General features: G+C 49.2%; 1 long non-coding RNA gene and 1 pseudogene across 1 annotated transcript in view; one reads left to right on the top strand and one right to left on the bottom strand.

The window, feature by feature from the left end:
• Positions 1–5281: 5281 nt before the first annotated feature.
• Positions 5282–16476, bottom strand: part of LOC144381200 (uncharacterized) — a 36233-nt gene continuing 25038 nt past the window's right edge. The window contains exons 2-3 of the long non-coding RNA XR_013446075.1: positions 6872–6990; positions 5282–5823 (exon numbers count right to left, since the gene is read on the bottom strand). This is a non-coding gene — a long non-coding RNA (uncharacterized LOC144381200). The remainder of the gene's footprint in view (positions 5824–6871; positions 6991–16476) is intronic.
• Positions 10938–11248, top strand: LOC118554504 (small ribosomal subunit protein eS25 pseudogene; annotated as a pseudogene).

The raw sequence follows: 16476 nt of genomic DNA, 5'->3' as shown, positions 1-16476 counted from the left end.
CCCGATGTTTGCAGGTTTTGCCATTATCAACAAAGCTGGGATGGACATTTTTGTACAGCTTTGCACACTTGTCCAGTGTTTCCTTGGAGCACTTTTTTTTTTTTTTTTTAAAGATTTTATTTATTTATTTGACAGAGAGAGACACAGCGAGAGAGGGAATACAAGCAGGGGGAGTGGGAGAGGGAGAAGCAGGCTTCCCGCTGAGCAGGGAGCCCGATGCGGGGCTCGATCCCAGGACCTGGAATCATGACCTGAGCCGAAGGCAGACGCTTAACGACTGAGCCACCCAGGCGCCCCCCTTGGAGCACTTTTTAAGAGATGGAATTGCTGGGTTAAAGGGAATGTACACTCTAAGGCTTTTTGATACATCATGTCAAAATCCTTCCTTTTGGGCTGTTCTAATCTCTCCTTCCACCAGCAATGCCCGCTCTCTATTCCCACCGCTGTACAAGTGGGAGGTTTGTGAGACAGTGGGGCAAAAGCATGGGAGGCTAGAATGGTTTCTTCTCTGGGTGAGGTTTAAGAAGGGGGCAGTATGTGATTTGGGGAAGCTTGCCCTGGTGCCTCAGAACCCTGGGATGCTGGCAGGAGCCCACAGGGGACCTCAGTGGCCAAAGGGAAAAAGGAAGAGAAGCAAGGAAATAATATAGAACCCTCAGGGGCCTCCACTTGTCCCAATCACAAGGCCTAAGGGTTTTGTCTGGATCCAGATCCTTCCTCCGGGCATCCAACTATAGAGTGAGTGCAACCCCGCCATCCACAGTGCGACTTAGAGCGAATGGCGTGGGGGAGATGCCTTCTCTGAGAGCTCTTCCAGCCTGTGAGAGTTACATACCTCAAGTTCAAGTGGCACATGGAGGACCTTCCAGGGTCAAGGTCTCCATCTCCTGCCTCCCGAGTGTCACAGTTACTCTTTGATTCCAAGTGTTTGTCGTGCCCAATTCCGTGGGTCTCACCTGCAGCCTTCGTATCCTTGGATTCTCTGGCAAGTTTCCCAACTCATTTGGAAAGCTTCAAGAGGAAAAAGAAGGACTGGAGGCAGACCTACTGATTTAATATTGAAAAGATGGCATTCTGAAGGTGCCCCCTCCTCTCTGGAGCCCAGCATCTCCACAGTGGCTGAGGGTTCCTCTTAATGGGGCGACGAGAGAAAACCCAAGATTGCATCTCCTTGGTGAGATGAATAATACATTTGAAGCATCTCACAAACTGTGTTTGATCCGCCTAAAGCTTCAGCGGTTAACGTATTTCTCTTTATCCCTAGCAAGGGAGGGCTGGGAACTGTCAACATTTTCCTTTCTGCCTAATTTGTGCCTTCTCCATCAAGAGAAAAGCAGGGGCGAGGGAAGGGAAGGAGGCAGGGAAGGAGGGAGACACGCTCCCTGAACGATTCACTGAGCCACAGTGCTGGGGGTGCTCCCACCAGGTCAGGGAAGGGGAGGGAGGCCCTGGGGTGAGGGGCTGTGCGGCGGGTGCTAGGGCTCTCTGGGGCCTGTCTGCAGGACTGCGTGCCCCTAAGATGTTGATCCCCGGGAGGGCCCATCTCCAGTGTTTCTGGTGGGAGGCCAGAGGTGGGAAGCTGAGGTTTGGAGCTGCCAAGCACGGAAGATGTTCCCGTCCTCCCATGGGTGGTTAATGGCGTTAAGCGCCGCCTCTGACTGAGCTCAGGGGCCAGGTGCTGCCCATGTTTAACCAACAGGCATTCGGTGCCCTTCACGTTGCTCTGAGGGGTGACCTTAAGTTCTAAGGATCTCCTCCAAGGTCCCACAGCTAGTCCATGTCGGGCTGTCTGGCCCAAAAGTTCATGTTCTTAACCACAGTGCTGTTCTCCTTCTTGACTCGTCTCCGATACTTTGCTGAACCGATCTCCTGTTGTGGAGGGGCGACAGAGAAGTAGCTAACCTCTCACCATGCCTCAGCTCCCTCAGGTATAAAACGGAGATGTTAACAATCGTACCAACCTCACAGGATTGTGGTGAGGATTAAATAAGTCGATACCCTCAGGTTCGCAGAGCCTAGAGCCATAGAAAGCACCATGCGCCTTTGCTCTTATTCCCAGTTTATTTTACTCCACGGTCAAGTTGCAACCACCCCCCTCCCACTGACCTTGAACCATCCTCCCACTTGGGACTGCCTATCTCTGTCCCAATCCACCTTCTCTGTCCAGCCGGCGTGGGGGACTCCCCACGCCCCCTTCTGACAGGTTCCGGCAGACCTTGCCGATTTCCATGGCTCTTTTCTCTTCTGTGGTGGCTGGTAGAGGGAACGCCCATCCCCTAGGTCGCCCACAGCACACTTTTGCTGGAGGCAGAGCACAGAGAGAGAAGTCTTCCCTGGGAGGACGCGGAACAGATTGTCCCCACTGGGGAAGGAACAAGGGATGGAAGAGCAAGAGAGATTTTTCCTAATAACTGACAACGTGTCTCCACCCTGAGCCATTCATTCCCGTACTTTCACAGGCTCCTCCTCCCCACGGGGAAGCTATTCAGCGTGTCCACGCTCAAGCCCTCCAACTGCAGTGTGACCTGGGATTTATGCAGAGAAGCAACGAGACGCCTCTGAATTCCCAAGTGTGGAACAGAAGGAAGGCGTCTGCCAAAGCCAGTACCCAAACTAGATTTTGGAGAGGACCTCCTCAAAGCCTGGGTGGTGACAGGGGGTTCCTGGGGAAGCGAGACCTCTCCCCACAACACAAGGCAGGCCCAGTGGACCCTAGCAGCCTGGCCTGTGTGCCTGCCCTGTGCCCCCAGAGCCCTTCTGTTCAGGCCTGGTGTCCTATGGAGGTGGCATTCTGCTCAGCAGCTCAGAGCACAGACGGGAGGGCGGGCATTGCCGAGAATCGATTTGCGGGAGCAGCGGGGGCTTTCTCTTCCTCCTTACTTCTCTGGTCTCTGATCTCCCGTCCTTCCTCTGCAGTCCCATTTTTCTCCTCCTTCTTCCCTTGATCTCTCCCTCTTTCTCTCCCTTCAGCCAAATCACAGCAGCTCCCTAGAAGGGGGGTGGGGAGCGGCAGTCCTTTGTCCTCCAGCTCCTTCTAACTGGGTGGGGCTCGCTGCCCAAGGTGCCAGCCTCCTGCCCCAGTCCCGAGGGGCAGGTTTGGCCATGGTGAAAGGACACACGCACGCACGCACACACGCACGCACGCACATGCACGCTCAAAAAGCAAGAGCTGAAACAGGGAGAGCAACCAGGGAAGAGAAGGAGAGGCGAAGACAGAAAGACGGAGACGAGATTCAGAGCATCAGAAAGCCAGGGAAAGAGACAGGGAGAGTCAGAGACAACGAAAAAAGAGAATTCAGCAAATTAAAAATTTTACAACCATCCAGCAAGTCTGCAAAAATGATCTTCCCTGCGGTCTTTCATTTATCTCATTATCTGACTCCTAATGTGCTTTTTCCCCCTTTCTTTTCTCGCCACACTTGGTGCAAAATCTTATTAGCTTTTTTTTTTTTTCTGGCAGGGGCTTCATATAGTCTTTTTCATTACATTTCCTAATAAAAGCAATCACTAGGAAGGCACGGCTGGAGGATTAAAAAGCCACCTCAGCAGCCGCCTGGCCAGCAGAGCCATGACTTGCTATAGCCTGGTTCACGCTGCCAGGGCAGCCGGCCAGCCCCTGCGGCCTAGGTCAGCCAGCCAGGCTGTGCTGTGGAATATTCCAGGGCGGGGAGAGTGGCTTCGCAGCTGCAGGTGCACGAGGTTATAGGAAATGTCAGAACAAAAGACCTGGAGGTGTAGCTCCTCCCTGGGGCAGCTTCAGAGCAGGAGTGAAGGCTGCCTGCCTGACCCCCCAGGGCTCTGGTTTTGATCCAGAGAGAAGAATATTTGAGGCCTCTCTCTTTGGGCCTTGGCCCACCCCATAGCACATTCTTTTGAATAACATCAGTGATGTCAAATCCTCACCTTTTGAGAATAGATTTGATTTATCCACGCTTTTTTAAAACAGATTTTATTTATTTGAGAAAGAGAGAATGAGAGAGAGAGAGAGAGCACATGAGAGGGGGGAGGGTCAGAGGGAGAAGCAGACTCCCTGCTGAGCAGGGAGCCTGATGCAGGACTTGATCCTGGGACTCCAGGATCACGACCTGAGCTGAAGGCAGTTGCTTAACCAACTGAGCCACCCAGGCACCCCCTCCACACTTTTAAAAAAAATTTCTGATAGTAAAATTCACATAACTTGGGGGGCCTAGGGGGCCCAGTCGGTTAAGTGTCTGCCTTCAGCTCAGGTCATGATCTCAGGGTCCTGGAATCGAGTTCTGCGTCGGGCTCCCTGCTCGGAGGGGAGCCTGCTTCTCCCCCTGCCCCTCCCCCAGCTTGTTCTCGCTCTCTCAAATAAATAAATAAAATATTTTTTGAAAATTCACATAACTTAAAATTTACCATTTTAACCATTTTTGAAGTGTACAATTCATGGCTAAGTGAATTCCCTTTTTTTTTTTTTTAAAGATTTTATTTATTTGAGAGGGAGAGAGAGCATGAGCGAGGGGGAGGGGCGGGGAGGGGCGGAGGGAGAGGGAGAAGCAGACTCCCCGCTGAGCAGGGAGCCAGACGGAAAAACAGGGCTCGATCCCAAGACCCCGGGATCATGACCCAAGCTGAAGGCAGACGCCCAACTGACTGAGCCACCCAGGCGCCCCCTAAGTACATTCACGTTGTTGTGTAAACGCTACCACCAGCCATCTCTAGAACTTTTTCATTTCCAAACTGAAACTCTGTTCCATTAAGCACTAACTCCCATTCTCGCCTCTCCCAGCCCCTGGTGACCAGCAACCTGTTTTCTGTCTCTGTGAACTTGACTGCTCTAGGTACCTCGTATATGTGGAATCCTGCAGTATTTGTCCTTTTCGTGACCAGCTTATTTCACTCAGCATAACGTTTTCAAGGTTCACCCGTGTTGTAGCCTGTGTCAGAATTTCCTACCTTTTAAGGCTGAATGATATTCCATTGTATAAATATACCACATTTTGCTTGCTCCACACTTTGTTTTTTTTTTTTTTTGAAACAAAAACACTTCTATCCGTATAAGGAAAGTGAAAAGAAGCAAGAACCCACCCAGATACCCATCACATCAATATAAGGGTTCCTCTCCCTTTTGTGTGTTTCTTTCTTATGCTAATAATTATATCTCCACCCCCTCATTGAATAATCCTGTCCTCCCCGGGTGGGTTCAAACCGCTCCGCTGAGCTAACCTCACGACAGAAGACATAGTGCTTGGAAAGGGCCGAAAGTTACCAGGACACAGGCGTGATAAACAAGTTAGGGCAAAGGAAGGAACCTCTGTAAAGTAATAAGACATTTTATTGCCCAGGTTATAAGCTGGCCCTGAAGTGGATGATTTTGGCCACACATTGAGTGACACTGGGTTAACTACAAAACCTCTCAGGGGGGTGACTTTGAAGAGAACAGTAGTCATTTGGAAATATTTGGCTTATGTTTTAAAATAAAGGTACAAAACAATCAAATTCAAAGTGACGTTTCAATGTCTTGTTGCTTTGGGGATCGCCGGAGGTGCTCGGCTAGGACTGTTGGAATGGGTCCCAACCAGTGTTTCTCGAAGACCAGAGAGCATCACGGATTTAGAAGACATGCAAGAAGAGGCATTATTGCCGAAGTGTATGCATCAGTATCTACAACAGCACCACGGGCGGGACCAGAACCGCTCCCGGCTTGGAGGCTTCCATCTCAGCCGCTGGTTCGGTTAATAACGGCAATGCCTTGGATCTCTGTGGTCCTTTGGGAAGCTTTTACCTTTCATTTCTTGCCACTCTCCTCCAGACTCTCTTGCTCTCAGTCTCTGCCAGTCTCCGCCCCTGGCCCAGATCCTGGAAGATAGCAGATTTTGCTCAGGGAGAGTAGACACGCAGAGGTGACAAAGACAACCTCACGGGTCCCCTTTCCTCCCCTCTATCTGGTGTCAGAGCCCCTGAAACAGACCACGGATTTCACTACTTTTCCTCTCTCTATGTGAGCTAAGGCGTTTATTTTCCATGTGGCCTTAAAAGCTGGATCTTTTCCCTATACACTCACTCACACACACGCACACATACACACACGGACACACACACGCACACACACACACACACACGCACACACGCACACACACACCCTCTCTGTTTCCACTAGTATCAGCCTAGAAAAGATCACCCCCTTTCTCTTCCTGAGAAGCTGCCTCCTCCCTTCTACCAGTGCTCCAGGGGGCTTTTATTTTCTTTTATTCTCAGCTCTCTATCAATCAAGGGGAGGGGGAGACACTTTATCTGAACCCTTAGTGAGCAACAGCCGCAACCAGCAGCTGCTAGGGCAGTGGGAACTTCATTTCCGGCGCTGACGTTTATAAATGTGGCACAGAAACCAGTAGGGACCGAAATAAATCAAACAGCTTCTCCAGAGGTCCCTAGGGGCTGCTTTAGAATTTCTTTCCTTTGGGGGTCATGTTCCTTCTCTTTCTTTGCAGGGGAGGGGTGGGAAATGCTGTGATTTGCAACACGGAACGAGCCACCTTCTTGCTCCTTTGTAAAAACACTGAGCCCGGGACCCAGGATGCTCTGAGTGAGAGCATTGGGTCCGTCTCTGGATGCGGAGAAAGGCTTGGGGCTTGAAGTCCTGGGTGGGCGTTAGAATGCTGGCCCTGTCACTTACTAGCTGTCAGTTTCCTCATCTGCAAAATGGGGCTAAGAATGCCTGCCTTGCCCACCTCCCAGGGCTGCCGTGCCGATTGAATGAGATGTCTATGAAGTGAGTGCCCCGAAGCTTTTGATGAGCTCATGCGATGTGGTGAGGGTTCCTAAGGGGCAATGATAAGGACTAGGGTTGTCCAGGAAGCTTTTGGGATGGGCTCCGGGCAGACCTTCCCCAGCCCATTCCACAAACCTTGGCTGTTTCCTTTCCTTTCAGAATTCTGGGCAAGGAGCACGGATAGTCTGTTCCAAACACAGCTGGACTTTTCCCAATGTGTTTTCTAAGCCTTCCTTCTTCTGCCCGTCTAAATACTGAGAAAATAAAGGTGGACACGTATGATAGGGAGAGAGAAGGAGTGAGGGGCGGGGTGGAGAGACACTGAGAGAGAGGGAGAGAGAGAGACAAAGAGAGGGCTGCCAAGGACGAAGGCAGGAAGAGGGGAGTGTCTGGTTAATACCGTGCTACTGTGAGCTCGCACGGACCCTTCCAAAGTTCTGTACAAGAACCTGCTCAGTGAGATGAGACCCGGGGGCGGGCTCCACTATCTCACCCCTTTTATATTCCCTACATATCCAGGTGCTGCATACCATCTTTCACCTGTTTTGGGGTCTTTCTGTGGATTTGGATCCCATCCAGGCCAAATCTTGGCTGTGGCTGGGCGCTTCGGTGCAGGCAGGAGGCTGACGATGCCCTGAGCCCCCTCAGGACAGCAATTACCTGTACAGCGTTTTCTTCCAAGTCTCTTTCTGTAACAAGATTCCACCCAGCTTCACTCCCCAGAGGCAACTTGTGTTGCCAATTTCTTGCTATACTTAGAGAGAGAAAACTGATATTCTTTAAATATTTGTTCAACACTTTATTTAAATAGGTTAGGTACTGCAAAGAAGAAGGATGAACAGAAGACCACGCATCTCTATTGTTCTCAGCAATGCAGCCTCGGTGGGCAAGTGCATGCCCCAGTCTTTAAACAAAAGCTGTACATTAGCAGGACCCACTTTCAGCTGAAGACAGTTAACCTTGGAGGTCACAGCCTATACCTGCCTCTTACCAAAATAGTCCTCCTTTCAAACAAGTACAGGGATTCCCTAAAAGCCACCTGAGCAGCAAAATTCTCTTCTATCTTATTCCAATTCATGATGATGCTTTAGGGTCACATGTATTCTGGTCCTTCAGCCAAAGTTTGGCCAGTCCACTCCTAAATCTGGTTCTTATGGTAGCTATTATGAAATTCTCACTCTTGCTGCCCTCTGAGGGGGGTGGTCATTCTTTTTTTGTTTTTGTTTTTGTTTTTAAGATTTTGTTTTTTTAAGTAATCTTTACGCCCAACGTGGGGCTTGAACTCACCACCCGGAGATCAAGAGTCACATGTTCTGACTGAGTCAGTCAGGTGCCCTGGGAGGTGGTCATTCTTGTTGACAATTGCCACTTTGTTTTCACTCTTTGTATCTGGGGCCGAGGGAACAGGGGAATGTAAATGAAGGACATATTGTTGAGTGGATGTATGCTGGGTCCCAGTAATTTGATTGCAACTGAGGTTGGAAGCCTGGTAATGTAGACTGAATTATTTGGACTGACCTCACAGTAAAATCAACTAGAAGTGCTAAATAAAATATAAAAATAAGGGCGCCTGGGTGGCTCAGTCGTTAAGCATCTGCCTTCGGCTCAGGTCATGATCCCAGGGTCCTGGGATCGAGTCCCACATCAGGGGTCCCTGCTCTGCAGGGAGCCTGCTTCTCTTCTGCCTCTGTTTCCCTCCCTCTCTCTCTGTCTCTCATGAATAAATGAATAAAATCTTTAAAAAATTTTAAAAAATAAATTTAAGAATATCTTAAAAGCTTCAAAGAGTTGATAAAATACCAAGGAATCAACAGGCCAACATGGAAGAAAAAACCAAAGCATAGAAACCAATTTTCCCTGAAAAAGCATCTGTCAATCCTAGCAAATCTGAACTTTCATTTTGAACACTTGGGAGAATGAGCGGGCTAGAAATCCATGCTCAGTGCCTGCACATGGTGGGGAGTCTAATAGAACATCCTCCCCTCAATACACTGAGATCCCAAAGGACTCCTGCCTGATCCAGAGAACCTCAGACCTGGGACTCTGTTTAGATAGCTCAGGACTGGTGGTGCCCCTAGTGTTTGGCAGAAGTCAGCACGATCCTCTCCAGAGGAAAGCCCCTTCGTATTCATATTATTCCTATATATGTGGAATACATACAATAAATTAATGTGTAATAAATAATAATTTGTTCAAGTGCAGATATTTACATGTAATAAGAAATTATGTAAAGGGACAAAATAGACTTTAAAAACTCCAAATACAAATTCTTTTTTTAAATTTTTATTTATTTATTTATTTATTTATTTTTAAAGATTTTATTTATTTGAGAGAGAGAGTGAGCGAGAGAGAGAACACAAGCAGGGGCAGAGGGAGAGGGAGAAGCAGACTCCTCTGCTGAGCAGGAAGCCCGATGCGAGACTTGATCCCGGGACCCTGGGATCATGACCTGAGCAGAAGGCAGATGCTCAACAAACTGAGCCACCCAGGAAAGCCCCCCACAATACAAATTCTTTTTTTCTTTTTTAAGATCTTGTTTATTTATTTTTCAGAGAGAGAATGAGCAGGGGGAGCATCAGTCAGAAGCAGTTTCCCCACTGAGTAAGGAGCCTGATGCGGGACTTGATCCCAGGACCCTGGGATCATGACCTGAGCCAAAGGCAGACATTTAACCAACTGAGCCACCCAGGCATCCCTACAAATACTTAAAATTAAAAAAATAATAGTAACTGCAATTAAAATTCAACTCATTACTTTAAAAGCAGCTGAGATGCAGAACAGAGAATTGGCAAAGTGGAAGATAATAGTGAGAAATTACCCAGTGTGCAGCATGGAGAGACAAAAAGGGGAGAAGGATGGAGAAAATAGTAGATACAGTGGCTAGAGCCCTAGTATATGTTTAATTAGCATCTCAGAAAAACAGAAAAGAAAAATAGGGCAGAGACAAATATTTGAGGAGAGAAATGGCTGAGAGCCTTCCAGAAGTGATAGAAGACACTAATCTACAGATTCCAGAGGCCAGTGAATCCCAAGCATGAATGTCCTGTCTAAACCAGCAGTCGTATGAGAGAGGAGGGAGGGATACAGCTCAGAATTGTGGCTTTGATGCCTGAGATTCTCTGCTCCCTTAGGCTCCCCTCCCTCTTCCACTACCTCAAGCCCTCTCCCCCCAGCCAGGCCCTGGTATCCTACCACTTCTCTGCAAAGGCCCTTCCTCAGACCTCTCTTTCTCTCTTGTCCTCAAGGAGAAGAAGGAGGCCCAGGGCAGAAACAGAAAAAAGAACAGAAGAATAAGAACCAGAAAGAAATCAGAGTAAGAGAGATAAGCCTTACAGGTATTATGACTCAGGAGATGGGCCAGACTGGCTTTGGGGGTCAGCCTGGAGGCAACAAATGGAAGATGGGGATTGAAGATGTTGTAGGAGTTGCTATCCAGGATTCTGCTTCTCTTCCTTTTCCTCCTCTCCCTCAGGCTTCCCTCTGATTCTCTGCCTCCGTGACCCTACGTTTGGCAGTATCATGTCAGGAGGACCTGAGCTCCCATATCCATCTACATTCCCTAACAAACAGCAACATCAATAGTCAGGCTGCAGAGGTCGGAGAAGGAAAGACCATATCCCCTTGAAAACTGGAGAATACCAGAGCACTGAATCCCTGGAGTTGGTCTTCCTGCATGCTACTGAAGTTTGGTTGCTATTTGTCACCTGTTAAGCCAGCCCAATCTAGTGAAAGCCACCTGACTTTTCCTGCCCCTAGTTCTCACACGTCCCTGCAAATCCTGATCCCGGAGTATCCTGATAGCTAGGCTATGAAGCATGGGAAAGTGGGAGGAGAGGCTCCCTACAGATAATTCATATACTGTTTCCATCCCAGATATACCCTCACCTCCCCAAGGGGCAGCCCTGGGACACCAATTCCCAGCACTCTTTGATTTGCCATTTTTCCCAATGTCTGCTGAGCTCTCCAAAAGCCTGGTGATGGGAATAGACCCGCTCAGATACACATAGGTGTAAAGAGACCTACTTAATGAACACCTGATTATATCTTAGAGCACCACAGTTAGATGAGTGTGCAGATGTGCACACAGATTTGTGTACAGCTGGGATAGAAAGACTTTGAGACAAGATTAAGAAGATTCCAGTATTCGATTTTTGTCCAACATCTTAGCGGGGCTAAGGCAGGGGTGGCCGCTACTCTCCAAGCTTCTCAATGCTGCCTAGGGATGACAAGAAGAAAGATCCTGGAAAGTTGGCCAAAAAAGACAAAGATCCAGAGAACAAACCTGGGGGCAAGACCAGAGAGAAGAAGTGGTCTAAAGGCATAGTTGAGGACAAGCTCGGTAACCTGGTCTCATTTGACAAAGCGACATATGACAAACTCTGTAAGGAAGTTCCCAACTATAAGCTTGTAACTCCAGCTGTTGTTTTCGAGAGACTGAAGATTCCGGGTTCCCTGGCCAGCACAGCCCTTCAGGAGCTCCTCAGTAAAGGACTTATTAAACCGGTTTTATAGCATAGAGCTCAAGTCATTTATACCAGAAACACCAAGGGAAGAGATACCCAGCTGCTGGTGATGATGCATGAACAGATCCCACCAACTGTATCTTTTGGAAAATAAAACTATTAAGTCCAAGAAGAAGAAGAAGAAAAAGGAGGAGGAGGAGAGGAAGAAGAGGAAGAAGAAGAAAAGGAAGAAGAAGGAGAAGGAGAAGAAGAAGATGATGATTCCAGTGTTCATCTTCAGGAAAGTTTTCCCTTAAGACAATGAAAATGTCTCCTCCCTCATTTTTACTGCATTTCCTTTTGTCCTAGTGAGGTGTGAGGTGGCTGTTCCCTTCCCAAGCTACATGGTGATTTAATTTTTTCTCAGAGATTTCAGCCCCAATTCCCAGGACTTTCCTTATTGTCTTTCCTCCCCTGGAGACTGCCTAGCAATGGAACTCTTGTATCTTGAGGGAGTGGGGTGGAAGGTAATATCTGCCACTTAACAAATGCAAACATGAAGACAGGGCAGGAAGCGGAAGCCAGGGTCTCCGGGTGTGCTACCCCCACGACCTCCAGGCCTGAAGATGGGCCCTGTCCTCAGCAGCTCACAGAGACACTTTGATAAACCTTGCCAGGCCAGCCTGGATAAGAACTCCCTGAACACCCAACACCGGATGGCTGGAGATTGCTATGAGTCTAGGGTGCCTACGGCAGCCAGAGAAACCCACCACACATTCGGCAAACATGTGTGGGTGTCTTCTCTGTCCTAAATGCCTTCTCCATGCACGGACTACCACGAGGCCATCGGGAAGAAGGGGCCGGCCCCATAGGACTCATGCGGAAGCCACGATATAAAAAATGGAAACAGCAAGGTGCCGTATAGTGTGCAACTTCTGAGATTTCAAGGAAAGAATATGCCTTTAAATATGTTTGGACACTCATAAAACGTCTCTGGAAGGAGACAAATGAAAATGCTCACAGTATTGCATGTGAGGAGAACAAAGTGGGTGAGGACAGGGCGGGAAGGAGACATCCCTTTCATTGTCATTCCCTATGTCTGCATGACCTATGGAAGATGGCAATCAAAAGCAGACCCCTGCCCCTTAAGGAGTTGGGGGAAGGAGGGGGGGGAAGGCAGACCTGCAAACAATTGCAATCCACTTTGCTCATTGTTACCCCTGAGACGCAGACGGAGTGAGAAAGGGAGTCTAGGACAGAGGACATCCAAGTTGGCTTGGGGGTGTCGGGGAATTTGGAATCATCATCGCCGCGAATGCTGGGACCTCTCTCAGCTCAGCCCTGCCAGGGCCTAAAGAGCACAGGGAGAAGGGACCTGCCATGAAGCTGCAAGAGCCGGCGGGGGCCGGAACTCGAACTGCCGAGAACGTGTGCCAAGCTGAGGAGCTGTGGTTTTATCGTAATAGGAAATGGGCGGCTGTTAGGAATTTTCAGGAGGGGAGTCACCTGTGAGATTTGCTGTTTAGAGAGAGAACTCTGGCAGGAGCGTGGAGGGATAGATTAAGGGGGGCAAGGAGAGGCCAGGAGACTGGTTATGAGGTTAATTCGAGAATCTAGGTGAGCGAAGGCAGATGGATGACCTGGGGCAAGGGCAGCAGAGGGAGGGGGGATGGCGGGGTGGGGGAGCCGAACCTGAGACGTGCGAGGGGGCTACAATGTGTACGGAGAGCACATATAGAGCCAGCTCTACAGCTCTTGGTTTTCTCGCTCCGGCGTCTTCTGCACATTCAGGGCCCCAAACACCCCTGGCAGCTGGTGGGATGGGTCTGGAGGGGCCACTTCTCGGTCTGCCTGCCTGCCTCCTGGCCCCAGGCTCCAGCGCCTTGGCAAAAAGGGGCGGAAGAACGAGAACAGAAGATTCTGCCTTGCTATTCAACTCCTAGGTCTCTCTTATTTATTCCTCGCTCTCTCCCGATTCGAGTCCTCTCATTATTTCGAGCTGTACAGCTCGCTGCTTCCCTGGCTGGGCTCTCCCACCCCCGTCTGCGAGGTGTCAATCAAGCCATCAGATGAGCAGCTCAGCCTCACGTCCTCGGCGGCTCTGCCCCAGGACACGAGCAGCAATTGCTGACACTCAGCAGCGTGGTCTAGGGCTTCCGGCTCTTTCTTTAATGGTCTTCCGATCCAAAATGGGTGTTAAAATGGAATTTGAGGGGATCGCTTCTCTCTGCCTGCCCCCGCCAGGACAGCCACAAGGACAGGCAACCCTGAGAGAGAGGGGAAGCCTTCAGAAGTCAGTTTCCTTTTCATTTCAAGGCTGGGCCATGGCCAGTGTCTGCTTTCTGAGGAGCTGTTTGAAATTCTTAACAAGAAGCCGAATGCTTGAGTCCGGGAATCCAGGGCAGGCTTGTGAAGTAGGGATGGAGAAATGGAATTGTCATTTTATTTCTGAAGGGATATTATATTAAACAAAGGAGAGGTGGGCTGCAGAGCCGCTTTTGTAGCCTCCCTGGAGAACCGAACAATAAGAACCGGTCCAGGGGGAGGGGGGCGGGGCAGCAGGAAGAACTGAGGTTAGAACAAAGAAAGAACTTCCCCCGGCCCTGGAACCAGTGACCGGGGAGATCTGAGGAATCTGCTTCCCCAGGGGATTCCTCCTTCTCCTTTTACAAATTGTGAATGGAAACTCGGTTTTGATAGAATATGGAAGCTAATGAGCATTAAGCTCAATTACTGTGCCAAATTCTCTTTAGATCTTTGATAACACGCACACACAGAACTCACGGTTGTGATCCGAGTGCGTCTATTTGTGTTCTGTTCTTTTTCTCAGGATGATTTCATACATACACACATTTCTATGTAGCCCACAGTCCACAGCTTGTCATTTTGAATCGCTACATAGTATTCCGTTGTGTCAACGTGCCAGAATTTGCTCAGCGATTCCCTGTGGCTGGGTTGTTTCCAGTTTTCTATATTGTAAGAGCATGGCTGTGAAATGTCTTCATACAAATGTCTTTTTCTTCCCTTGGATATTTCCTGGGGGTAGAGTTCCTCAAGTCAGATTTATAGGTCAGAAGGTGTGAACCATTCTACCGTGGGTGCACGCTGCCCAGCTCTCTCCAGAAGGCCCAGACCATCTGAGTCGCCACCCTATTCTCTCTCCTTCCCCCCAGCACTGACAACATCAGATTTTATCATTTTTATTTATTTTTGCTCATTTAATAGGCACATAATCTTTCTTTGTTCTAACCTTGAAGTTATTTAATTCCCATTTCTTTCCCTGCTGGTGAGGCTGGGCACATTTCCATGTGAGGATTTATTGTCTGCTTTTCCTTGTGTGTAAACTGTTCATCTTCTCTGACATCTTATCAAGAGGAATCCGGGGGCTGACCTTACATATTTCTATCAAGCTTTTGCATATTTAAATAGTACACTTTCCCTGTTATGTCTACCATCCTTTACCTCTAAGGGAAATGTCCAATTGTGAGGCAGATGCCAGCCCGTCCATGTGGGTTAGGGGGTCAGGTGGAGGTGAGATGACTTCTGGATTCTAGAGTGGTTTTTTGCCCGAAGGAAAAAAAAAAAGCCAGTCATATGGTACCCCTTCTCTGGACCCCCCTTTTCCTAGTAAAGGAGGGGCTGGGCCGAGAAGACAGCTAGTTGCCCAGGCCACTCGGGGGCATCCTTTGCTGAGGGTGGGCCACTTCGCCAAGGCTGGGCAGCCACCTGCGATCACACGGATTTCCTGATCCAGTATTTTTTCCCCACTCACAGTATGGCCATGAAAGAAACAGCAAACTACTGAAATCAGAATCATCAGTACGAGTTCTGAAGAATTCCCGGTATAGCACAGTGGTTAAGGGAACAGGATCTGGAGCAGATGACCCCAGGTTCACATCTCAGTGCCTATGCTTACCAGGTGTGTGGCTTTGTGAGCCTTAACGTCTTTGGTTGTAAAGAGATATTTCAGGAGCGCCTGGGGGCTCAGTCAGTTAAGCATCTGCCTGGGGTTGAGCCCACATCCTGCTCAGCGGGGAGTCTGCTTCTCTCTCTCCCTCTGCTCCTCCCCCCAGCTCCTGCTCTCTCTCTCAAATAAATAAAATAAAAAGTCTTAAAAAAGAGGTGTTTCAGTTATGGCTGCATACAAAACTACCCCAAAACTTCGTGGCTAAACCAACAACTATTTCTATTCTATCTCATGATTCTGTGGATCAGGAATTCAGATGGGGCTTGTCCGGGTGATTCTGCTCCATGTGGCCTTAGTCGGGTCACTCAGCAGTATTGAGCTGGTGGCTGGGCTGGGGCTGGGGGTCCAAGATGGCTCCACTCTTCTGTCTAGCTCTCCGTGCAGTGTCAGGGCCTCCCCACATGGTCTTTCCCACAGGGTGGTTGGACCTCTAACATGGTGGCTCAGGGCTCCAAGAGGGAGTGCTCCAGGACCAGAAGAAGAAGCTCTCAGTGTCTTAAGGCCTGGGCCAGAAAGTGTCACTTCCGCCATATTCTATTGGTCATGCAGTCACAGAGCCCATGATGGGAGGAATGACAAAGAATTGGGGGCCATCTTATTATGCCCAAAGTGGGGATAAACATATGGCCTCCTGTGGCTGCAGGGATTAAACGAGGTGATGTGTACATAGGCAGATTCACCATGAAGCTAACAGAACTTCAACCACAGGGCTCCTTAACTGGACAGTCTCTTCTTAGTCCTAGGACCTAATTTTGGATTCATAAATTTTCTTTTCCTTTCCTTAAAGAAGACCCGCAAATTGTCTAAGAACCAGGCCCTACAAATCCTAGCTCTGTCCTGAATGCGGGTACTGGGACTTCCAGAGGGCGGTGTGCTCACTCCAGGGCCCCTCCCTGCCCGGGGCTGGTGCCTGAGGCCCCCTCTGTGCCTCAGGAGAAGGCGCCTCCTCTCACTCTGTCCTTTCCATTTGCTCGCGATAATTTCTTCTCCTTTGTAAAAACCAAAAGTAAAAGATGCTGAGAATAATTTCATAATCACAAAACTGCCGTCCCAATTGTTCCCTGCGTGTACCCGCTGACCTCACCACCCACCAGGGAGGTGGGCCTTACCCTGGGCAGAGTGCCAAGTTCTTAGCTCGGCCCTTTAGAATCTCCAAAGGAAATCAGGCTGAAGGGAGGGAAGCCAGCAGGGGGAGGCAGCATTCCCGGTGCCCAGCTTGGTCTAGGAGGCATTGAAATTCCAGGGCCGAAGTCCCCTAGACAAAGATCATAATGAGACAGGAAGGTGGCATAGGAAGGAGCCATTTGCATGACAATAATTGAGCCAAGAAT

Source organism: Halichoerus grypus, chromosome 2 (genome assembly GCF_964656455.1).
Source record: "Halichoerus grypus chromosome 2, mHalGry1.hap1.1, whole genome shotgun sequence".
In the NCBI taxonomy this organism is placed as follows: Eukaryota; Metazoa; Chordata; class Mammalia; order Carnivora; family Phocidae; genus Halichoerus; species Halichoerus grypus.
Note: the sequence above shows the minus strand (reverse complement) of the source record. Positions and strands in the feature narration are given on the sequence as shown.